The sequence below is a fragment of the Cupressus sempervirens genome, chromosome 8 (genome assembly GCF_028749045.1).
Source record: "Cupressus sempervirens isolate cs-2001-9-10 chromosome 8, ASM2874904v1, whole genome shotgun sequence".
Taxonomy (NCBI): domain Eukaryota; kingdom Viridiplantae; phylum Streptophyta; class Pinopsida; order Cupressales; family Cupressaceae; genus Cupressus; species Cupressus sempervirens.
In genome coordinates, this window is record NC_143125.1 from 45603515 (window position 1) to 45615269 (window position 11755).

The following is an 11755-nucleotide window of genomic DNA, read 5'->3' on the forward strand; positions in this document are numbered from 1 at the left end:
TGAACCAACTGGATATGATCTACATTTTGATGTCTCAAGTATTGCCTTGTGGTCTAACTCGTGAACCTTCCAAAGAGTCTTATTATGTGGTTTTCCTCCATATTTCATCAAATGTACATTTGACACAAAAAAAAAGGTTCGAATAATGAAGAATCTTCCTCTCCATTTGCCAACCCTCAAATAACCACAAGTTAGGGTTCTTCATAGAATATCATCTCAACCATGTACCAATTACAACCACTCCACCTATATGGTACTCTAAACCTTCACCATTTGTAACTAAGTGATCCAAATTTTTTTGGCCTAAACATAATGACACAAATAATAATATGTACCTTCTTCATTGTCTTCAGGCGCAATAACAACAAAAACATGGCCTATAGTGATAAATGTACATAATGCAGTCATTAATTTAGCAAATACTTAGGTAAAAGTTATAAAGTTACATATTGAATTTACAAAGATATATATATATATATATATATATATATATATATATATATATATATATATATATATATATATATATATATATATATATATATATATATATATATATATATATATATATATTACTAGGTTGCACTAGATCAAACAAGTGGTCAAAGTCAACAGATGAATCCATCTCTAACATTTCTAGTGCTTGAGGGGGATGATAGGTGTCACTTGGGTCCAAAATGCATATATCCCATTTGTCCACCCATTCATTCATCTCACACTCATCTTAATTTTCCTCTGTGTGTAATGGACAAAAGCATGCAATTTTTCGTGTGTGGATACTCCATGAACCTACATCAAAGCTTCTAAAAGAGTGCAACTCACTTGATCCCATTAGTGTGCAACAATCCTTATATGGTTCAATGTTAGTATTATCTATCAACCAAAAAAATCATGAACCGCAAACTCACCATTCTTAACTAGACCCATTGTAGTGTTACACCACTAGATGATGGATTTTGCATCTATCAATGTTGCTCCATCTTTATACTTTGATTCTTCATGAGATAAGGCTCTTTTGGTGCATGTGCCTGCACCATTGTGCTCTCCTTTTCCATGACCATCCTTTGTGAAATTCCACATATATTGAATTCTAGACAACCTGTGCATCTTGCTCAACCAATAGAACATCCATGCATTCTTAAATTGAGATGTGCAATTGTCTGACCAAATAATGTATTGGTGATATGGTATGCCCCTATTAGCCAAATCTCCATTAAATAGTTGAAAACAACCATGTATAAACTCTGTAGAATATGATCGATCATCATTGATGAAAAATGGTACTCCCTCAATTTCTTCTTGTCATCCTCTATACTTGTAGGTGAATGCATAAATGTTATGTGACCAAATATGGAAACCAATTGAGAAGTATAATACTTTGCTTGCACCTCATTTTGTGGTTGTAGTGTGTAGTTCTCTATGAAGTATACAATTGAAACAATGGTATCTAGTTGAAATGTATCCTTGCACAACTTGAATTACAAATCCAACCATTGATCTCTATGTGTATGCTTTGAATACTCATAAATAATCTTTTCATGAAAAATCTTCATGAACTCATACACTAGAATATTTTCAATGAATAAATCACATCTTTTACCTAGTTTTCAATCTTTTAGAGCATATGTCATTGTCTTATATTTTTTGTAATCTACTATTTCATTTCCAATTGCATGTGTACTATCCATATGTTCACAAGTTGATAAAACTTGCAAAGAGCCACAAAATAAGCATGTACCATCCAAGCATGACATCTTACAAAATTCTTAACCATCCCCTATTTCACATAAAATGTTGGATATAAATTCCCTTGAAGAGCTAGGTGGCTCATTCATGTCACAATTCTGCAAAACAAACTTAGAATGCAAAAACACACATATATGCCTAAAAACATCAAAATGGTTAGAAAATTCAAAATATATCCTACAACAACAAGTTGTACTTGTTTGATTTATCTTCACATAAAAGGTTTACCCATCTCAAAAAATATTTGACTTATTTGAATTAGAGGATACATACCAATAAATTTTACAAAAAATTGTGTGTTGAATCCAAAAAATATTTCGCATGTGGATCACAATTTCAGCTACTAGTCCTCCTTCTTACAACATCTCTTTGATTAGGGGAAACACGCATGTTATTTGTCCAAAAATCTTCAATCAATGATTTCAAAGCTTCACTAATTTATTTATCCTTTCGCAATATTCTACCACTAAATGTCCATAACTCATTTTTTGTTGGATCTTCCACTCTCTCACACTTTACCATGGCTCTCCTTAGGGTGCCAATGCTTTTCTTGTCTTTCTCATGAGTTGAACTTTCTTCATTTGGGTACTTACTATTGTTAATGTAAGTATGCATCTTGTGAAATTACTATCTTTTGTGCATGATTTAGAACCCACTTTGTCATATGCACTCATCATATTCTTTACAATGTTTTTTTTAATTTGAATTGTCCATTGTTCTTAACACAAGAATCTTCATGATGGGCCTAAGTTTCAAATTTCTCATTATTTCAACAAATAATTGGCATTGACCTATCATATTTAATTCTTCAAAAAATAATCTCCAAATACGATTAACTTTTCTTTGACAAGTATGCTTGCTAATCTTCTCAAGCATTGATTTCAAAATGTTAGTATCAATATCAATCAAATATTTTGGTCTTCAAAACAAAGCGCTTGTCAAACAAATTGAAATGATATTTATTGCTAGCTGCAAAATGTGCTCTGCTAGAGTTTGTACGATTTTTTTTTGAATCATTTTTGTCACGCCACTTGTCATTCTGCATTTAATGTGGGAATTCCTTTTAGGATATAATGGCCTCAGCCCTCTCTGGCCTAGCAGTTGTTGCTAGTGCTGGAATTGTTGCTGCATGCGAGAATGGCCCTGCCAAGCAAACACACATGCAAGTTTGTGCCCAAGGTGTTCCACAAGGTAATTCCTCTCCCGACTTGGTTTTGAATATCTATGCTTTTGAATCTGCTTGTCAATAGCTAGAAACACAAATCCTTATTGGGTATTTTGTGGGTCGCACTCCATCGAAAAGCACGCTGCATGAATGGCTCACCAAGGCTTGGACCCCCCAGGGGATTTTCCTTGAAGAGATTCAAAGCCTTGTTAAGGGATTTTTTCTGTTTCATTTTGGTAACCCCTCCTAGGTCAAGAGCATTTTTAGCCATGGGTTGTGGACAGTTCACTCGTCTCTGCTTATTTTTCAGAGATGGTCTCAAGAATTTTGCATCTTGGATGACCACAAACTTAAGATTCTAGTTTGGGTAGAGTTCCCTGGGTTGCCCATCCCTTGCTAGTCTTTCCTCCTAGAAATTGACCAAATTGTGGGCAAAGTGATTTGTGTGGAATCAGACAAATTTTTCAATGCCCACCCTCAGCAAAGGGTTTGTGTTGAGGTCGACCTCTCTAGGGACCTTAAAGGATCAGTGAAAATTTAGATTGGTGCTACCATCTTTACCCAAAAGGTGATTTACCTGAATCTCCCAAATACTTACTTTCATTGTCAATCTACTAGAAATAAGATAAAGGATTTTCCTCTTCTTGAGCATAATCACTCTCAGATCCAGGATACCAAGCTAGCTTCAGTTGTTAAAAAAGATGAATGGACAATGGTCGTCAAGAAAAGAAAGGGCACTGCTAAACCAAGCCCTATTTCTCAAGAACCTAGTCATCCTAGCTCCTGTGTGGCTCCTCTTGTTCCTGTGGCTCTTGAGGTTCCCATTGTTGTTCTACTACCTATTTCAAACCCTGCATCACAAAGGATAGAACAACCAAAGGTTCAAGCTGTTTGGGTTCGTGCGCCTAAAGAATCTTCTATGATTTCCTCTCAGTCTCTTCGTCTCTCTCACAACCCTAAATGCTGGAATGTAGTCTCTATCAATGGGGATAAACGAAGAGCCATTCCTTTGGATGACCCCTCATTTGAATCCTCTGCTTTCTTGCATAACAACTTTTCCTCTTTTGGGGACAAGAAGAACATGCAAGCTGGTTTATAATGAATTTTGTCTCATGGAATATGCAGGGGCTAACAAACCTCCCTCAAAAATATTTTTTTTGTGATACCAAGCGTAGGCTTGGAAATATTGATGTATTGTGCCTGCAAGAAGTCAAAGTCTTTGGGTTTCTTCTCAACTTAGCCTGTTGTGTTATATGGCTGGATGGTGTTAGTTTTGCCTCTCAGCATGCAGCTAGTCGAGGTGGTGTAGTCACTCTCCTCTCCCCTTAGTTTTTTCCTTTTGTTATTTCTCATGGTTCTCACCCCATGTAGAAAATTGTTTGGATTTTGTTGTCTTTTCAAAATCATTCTTTTGGCATTGTCAATGTCTATGCCCCTAATGATGCAGTTGAGCATTCACACTTGTGGAGGTGCTTAGCTGATCATTTTTTGCCTCTCACCTAGATATTATGCAGAGATTTCAATATGGTTGAGTTGGTTATTTTAGCTAGAGAGAGAGAAGCCTGGTTTTACATATGAAATAAGCTAGATCTTTTTTATCCCAATGTTCACCGTCGCCAGCCTAATGGCATCTAGTACACCTAGCCCAACTTTCAAGAGGGATCTGACAGAGTTCTTAAAAGGTTGGATCGTGCTATGATTTTTGCTTAGTCCTTTTTTTCCTTTTTTCACACGAGTATGCTACCTATCAACCCACTCCCTGATGTGACTCTTTCTAACCATTTTCCCATTCACTTCTCCATTAGCTACCATTTTGCCCCTCCTTGTAATTATAAAACTTAGTTTTACTTTAATACCTCCTTGCTATCACATCCATCCATCACCTCTCATATTTTACAAACTTGGAATCTTGAACCTAGGCCCCAATCCACTTTTGGGTGGATTCAATGGTGGAATGATGCCATCACCCATACTGCGAGGTTTCTTTGCATTTATGGGAGACAGCTAGCCACTTACCACAAGAGATCATATGAGGCCACTACCAAAGATCTTTGTACAACCACTAAAGCTCTAGCCATGAATCTGTTTGACATGGATCTCCAGGTTCGGCTTTTCAACCTTTGCCACCAGAAGCATATTGCAAACAACTAGATTGCCCAGCAAGCTCAACTCAAAGCCCACCTACACTAGCTAGAGGTTGGAGATCAAGCTTCTATAGTGCCTGCCCCTAAGTCGCATTTCAGTCATCCTTGCCAAAATCTTTTAGGCCAATTTTATGTTTGATGATTAGTATTATTATTTTAGAGATTATTAGATGTTGTTTTACACTCAGTTTATTATATGATGAGATTACTTAGTACTCTATATTTCATGCATGTATGATGATTATTCAATGTTTTCAATTATCGATGATGATTAGTTAGATGGTTTATTATCACGTGTTTTCTTATGGATACTTACCCCATACTGCATGTGTATGGTGTGTGTGTTTGTTTTCTTTATGTATGGTGTTTTTGATGTGGTCAAGGAAGGGAGTCGTAGTCACCTGCTAGTCGAGATCTACACGATACACCACTTCCTGCCATTGTCTGTTTAGCTTAGAATATTGTGTCTGTACATGCGTGGATTTTATGTAGATTGCAGGTACCGGGTATCGACTTCTGTGAATTGCCAGCATGAGCATACCCTATCGCATTATCTCAATGGTAAGAGAGGGGAGATAAAACTCTTAAGTCCAAATCCTAAACCCTTTAGCCAATTGTCCTAATTGATAATTAAGACAAGTATCTAAGTTAAGTACCCTCCGAATGCATCAAATGATGTTATTTCATGATTATAACCCTTTTGTGTGATTTAGTATGTATTTTTCTATGATGGGTTTTCGTATGTTGCTTTATGAGTCCTTGATGTATTTTCTATTAATTAAGTCTAATTAAAAAAAAGATTAATTAATGATTTAATTTAATGGAGAATTAATATGATATCTTTAAATATTTAATTAATTGAAAAATTAATTAAATAAAAGAATTAAAATTTGGAGATAAAAGTTTAAGGATAATTTAGAACATGATAATATTTATTTAATTTAATAATAATATATTTAGAGTTCATTTTTAAATAAATGCTAAATATTATTGTTATTTAAATTGATTAAATATTTTATCAATTAAGTTTCTAAAATAAATTAAATGTTGAAAGATATTAAATTATTAAAGTTCTAGATCGCATGATGTGAGCTTGAGTTGAAAATAAAAGAAATAAATAGAAAGATAAAATAAGTAGAAACAATAATGTTATTTTAATTTCATAAAGTGCGCATGGGTTTAAAAGTAATAAAGATTAAAAATAGAAGTCAAGTGGAATATTAAATAAAGATATTTAATAATTCAATTTAATATGCATGAAAGATTAATGCAAGATAAAGAAGGATAAATAAAGCTAATTTGGAGTTTGAGTCGAGTGAGCAAGGAGTCCTCTCGGGTGAACACACAATTAGTGCCCCGATTTGAGGAGAAAACTCCTTATCACAACTTGGGGGGTTCATATTTCAGGGGACCGTGAATTTTGGAGACAGAAATTTTGGGGGAGAACTTTTGTAAGCAAATTTGAGAAGGAGAATTTTAGAAAAGAGTTTCAGAAGAAAGTTATTGAAGAGGAGCGAATTCTCTCACAGTTTTTTGGGGTTTTCGTATTAGCATCAGGGTCAGGTAGGGTCTTGTGCTTTGATCATTGATTAATTTTGCAGTTATCCTTTCCTATCTTCTTTGTTTTTGTGGGTTGTAAAATCTGAATTCTCTGTGATGGAAGTTTAAGCATTTCAAATATTGTGAATTTTCAGATGCTTGTTAATTAACTACTCTATACATAGGGATTAGAAAAAGAAAAATGGAGAAACCCTTGTTTCTAGATTAAAGAATTATTGTATTTAATTTCGGTGGGATCTGAAATTAAAAAGAAAATTTGTAGGGTTGGAATTATTTTCTCTATCAAATTATAATTGTAAATGTTTTAAATATATATATATATATATATATATATATATATATAATATTATTAAAATTTAATGTGGGGAAATTGATTATTAAACAAAATTATATTTTAAATGAGAAAATTTAATATAAGTTAAAAGTTTTTTTTTAAAATAAAATAAAATAAAAACAAAACAAAAATAAAATATGTATTATATGGGGGGGTCGTTGACCCACACCCCCTGCCACTTGCGTGTCGCAGTATGTACTGTTGCGGCAGCAGTACTGCTATGACAACAGTACCCTGCGTTGTGCATATCACAGTCAGCGATTTATAATCGCTTCAACTTTTTATTATATGTCGTTCCAATATGATTGGAATTCGATTTTTGTTATAAGTTTTTTTTTATAATATAAAATTGTAATTATTTTTATATATATTTTTTAATATTGATTATAATTTTATTAATAAATTTTATTAAATAATAATTTTATTATTATTTTAATAATAAGTTTTATAATAATTATTAAGTGGATTAAATTCTAAATTTTTAGTTGTTAATTGATTAAGTTAATTAACGATATAAATATATATACATATATTGTTTTTAAGAAAATTGTTAATGATTGTTAATTAATAATTAATAATTATTTGAATAATTATTAATAATTAATTTTGAAAAAAATTGTAAATGAATATTGAATTTGAGTTGCACTAGTGATTAATAACAGTTAATAATGTTAAGTATGAAATTCGAATTTTAATGGGTTTGGGTTTATGTTTATTTAATAATCAAGTATTATAATTATATTAAATAAATGATTACTTTTAAATCATGATATGATTTGATAAACAAGAATGAGTCTAATTGCAAGGGTAAACAAAAAAAATTGTGCTTCTTATCTACTTGGAAACCTCATTGATTAACATGTTTCCAATCAAACCAAAACTTGATACCTACGTTTTGTTTTATATATGATGTTTGTGTTTTGGGGTTTTTGGGGGATTGATTAGATGTTGACCAGTTTAGGTTGTTACCAGAGGCTCGGAGGATTTTGTGATTGAGATGATATGTTGTTTTGGTCTCGATCTTTCTAAAACCAACCATAGTGATGTGTTGATATGCTCTATGATGGATGTGTTACTGGTTGTTATTGCTTTCCAGCTTCTTGAGAGGACTGAGGTGTTTTAAGTGATTGTTTTTTATGATGTCATGTTGTGACATGTTTTGACTTGACCATTTTGGAGTCTTCGATCAGTATTGTGTTTTATTTTCGGATAGTTTTTCCGGTTGCTTGTTAAGAACCGATGGATATTGTGACTTATCATTGATGCCTTCAGTTGCTGATAGAGAACTCTTGTGATCATTATGATTATTATTTGATGCTTTCCAGTTTCTCATGGAGAACTGATGTGACTATTGTGGTTTATCTTTTGATGCTATCCAGTTGCTTGTATAGGAATGAGGTGATTTTGTGTTTTGTGATTTCATGAGCCTAGGGTAGGTTATCTATGTGTAGTGTTGGGAAGTGGCTTGCAATGAGGGACGAGAGACCCGAAGTGGCTCTAGGGATGACTCATTGTAAGTTGTTTGTTTTAATAAGTGAAAACTTCTCACCTAAATACTGACTTAAATGAACCTAATAAGATAACTCTATGTTCTCTCCCATGCCTTGAGTGCTACTATAGACTAGGATGGGGTAGAGAGAACGCTTGGTTGCGACCTTGCATTCCATAGTATGCCTTGTCATACGAGAGGATACTAATGGCCGCAGGATTACTGGGGACCCAAGATTCTTGAGGGATTGCTTGGGTAACTTCCAATGTGATTCACGTGATGAAACTTTCCCACTTGCATAGTAGGTTTCCTACATGTCTTTGTGGTGCCTCTGGGTCTAGATGTCTATCTATGTTGGGACCTTTGAGTTAGTATACTTTTAGGATTTCCCAGACTTAGAGAGTACTTGTGTTTTGTGTTTTGATACCTTGTTTGGGACTTGAGACTATCTCCTCAGCACGGTGGGAGTGGACCATATAGGTTCCATGCGGTCGGGTGGTAGTTCTTTTTACTCTTACCATTGAGATCCGTCTGAGACACCGTGGCTGGAGTATTCTTGTTGGCATATACTTTCATTCTGTTCATGGATTATTATGATGGATGGTTAGATTTTATGATGGATGTTATATCATTATGGATGTATGGATGTATCAGGTATGTTATTAGTTTCATTTATTTTACTGTACTTCGTATCATGGATTTGAGGATGATGTATCTTTATCTTTACATATGTATATTCTTTTAAGCCTTTCATACCCTGTGACATGTACAGTGGATGATTGAGCATTCTGAATTAATTTGCCAAGAGGCATTCGGAACAAATGTATATTATGTGGACATTGGACTTTCTTATTATTCTTTCATGTGGATGTGGTAGTTGTTAGACTTAGAATTAATTAAATTTAAATGTGACTCAACGTCTTGGGATCCTTAAGGAATGTAACCTATTATGTATGTTTGTTGATGATTACATGTTATTGCTTTCGCTACTATATGTTTGATGTGTATGTTATACTTTCTTACTTTAAAAAAAAAATGTTTAGCAAACTTAGTGAAACTTTAGGTTAATTTTTTTGGATCCCTTGGTGGGGCGTTACAGCTTCCAAGGAATTTGTAATGTGTTGAAGGCTCTCCATTCTGTAGTGGGGATCAAACACATTCAGGAGGGTCAACACTCCTTTTGTGAGCTTCCTGACATTCTCCAAGCTTTTGTTTGCCACTATGAAAAAGTTTTCATGGTACAAGGCCCTTTGAAATCCTTAAATAAATCCTTGCAAGATTGTTTGGATATCACTCCTAAAAGGCTCAATCCAGAACAATATGCATTCTAAGAGCAAAAGCTCACTTTAGCAGACCTCAAGGAAGCTATTTTCTCCATGGTGAATAATAAGGCCCCTAGTTGTGATGGTTTCCCTTGTGAATTTTACAAAGCCTTTTGGGAAGAGATTGGACCAAACCTATAGAAGGTTTACCTTGAAGCCTACAATTCTTTCTCTTTAGGCAATATTATTAATAAGGGAAATATCAAATTCATACCTAAGGTGGGTGACCCTGAAGATATATGCAATTGGAGGCCCATCACCTTGTTGAATGTCTCTTACAAGATCATTGCCAAGGCTCTCTCTCTTGAAATTCGTCATCTCCTTCCTCAGATTATTCGCCCTGAACAAACAGGTTTTATCAAATCTCGTTATATCTTGGACAATATAATTGTTGTGTGGGAAGGGATTGAATGGGCTCGGCACTCCAAGCAACAGGCCATCTTTCTCAAGATTGATTTTGCCAAAGCCTATGACCGAATAGAGTAGCCTTTTATTCTTGCAATACTCCAGGCACTTGGGTTTGGTCCTACTTTTTTGTAGTTAGTGTAGATGCTTTTTTGGGATGCCTCTGCTTGCATCTCCATCAATGGTCGTCAGTCTCAAGCCTTTAGGCTTTATTGTTCAATTCGAAAAGGCTATCCTCTAGTGCCCTCTCTATATGTGTTGGTTGCTGAAGGTTTTGGGTACTTTCTCGCAAATGCCATCTCACAAGGGAGGGTCTGCGGTATTTCCCTTCTGAACTCCCCTAATTAGCTTGTGAATGGCCATTTTGTTGATGACTCATTCCTCACTCTCATTGAGGATGAGGAGAATGTTGCCTCTACTCTACAATGTCTTGAAACCTTCTATCTTGCTTTAGGGTATGCTATATAGTGGCACAAAACCCTTTGCTACAGGAAGTCTTCCCTTCCCCTACCTACTTGGCTTGGGCAATATCAATGGAAATAGGTCTAGCATGGTGAAGTTTTTCATTTTTTGGGCATCCCTTTTGCTATTCAAGATTCTGTCATCAAACTCTAGAATGTAGTCCTTGCACGAATAGAGAAGAAGTTGGAATATTGGATCACCAAACCTCTCTTTATTGCAAGAAAATTCCAAATTTGTTCCAAAGTGTTGGCTGCCACCCTTGTGTACTACTCTTCCTATTGGGCTCCCTCAAAGGCCTCTTATCTCAAACTTGAGTGCCTGCTACGTGACTTCCTCTGGGCTTCAAATGCTTCTCACCAGGGCTTTCATAGAGTTTCCTGGGATTTCTTTTGTATTCCCAAAGAGTGTGGTGGCCTAGCCTTGTTGTCTACCTAGAAGCAAGGTATTGCTCTTTGTGTCAAATGGGTCATCTAAGCTCTTTCTGGCAATTAAGCTTGGAAGATTTTGTTACAACATTGCATTTCTTCAGGCTTTTCGGTTCACTGACTAGCCTAGAAGGGGATTGGTTTTCAAACCCTTCTTGTGACCACTGAACCTATTTAGATTCAGGGCACTTTTGTTGCCAAAATTATTTGGAAATCCTAGGAAGCAGTTAAGCCCTGGTTTTGTTGGGCTGGTGATGGGTTCAAAGATGGGCTCTCCATGAACCAACACAGTCTCTAGTGGTCACCATTATTTGTTATCCAAGGTGTTCCCCTAGCCAAAGTACATGGGGTTAGTGCTCTGCATTTTTTTAAACGCAACATAAGAACCCCTAAAGATCTTTTCTCCAGAGTTACTATGAGCTTACAGTTGTGGGAGGACATGAAAGTGCAATTCTAACTTACTCGTCCAGATTGCCAAACTTTTGATCTTCTAGTTTCTATGGTGCCTCCACATTTGTTACATAAAATTGGCATTCAGTCCTCTCACCCTTGGTGGAAAGACTGGAAGTGGTATCAGACACCCTGGTAACCAGCTACAAGCCTAGGCTGGGCTACTGATGGCTGGTTCCTCACCTACCCATGGTTGAAGTTCTCAACCAAAGATGGCATTTGCAATCTTCTCATTGTACTTGGAGTCATAGGT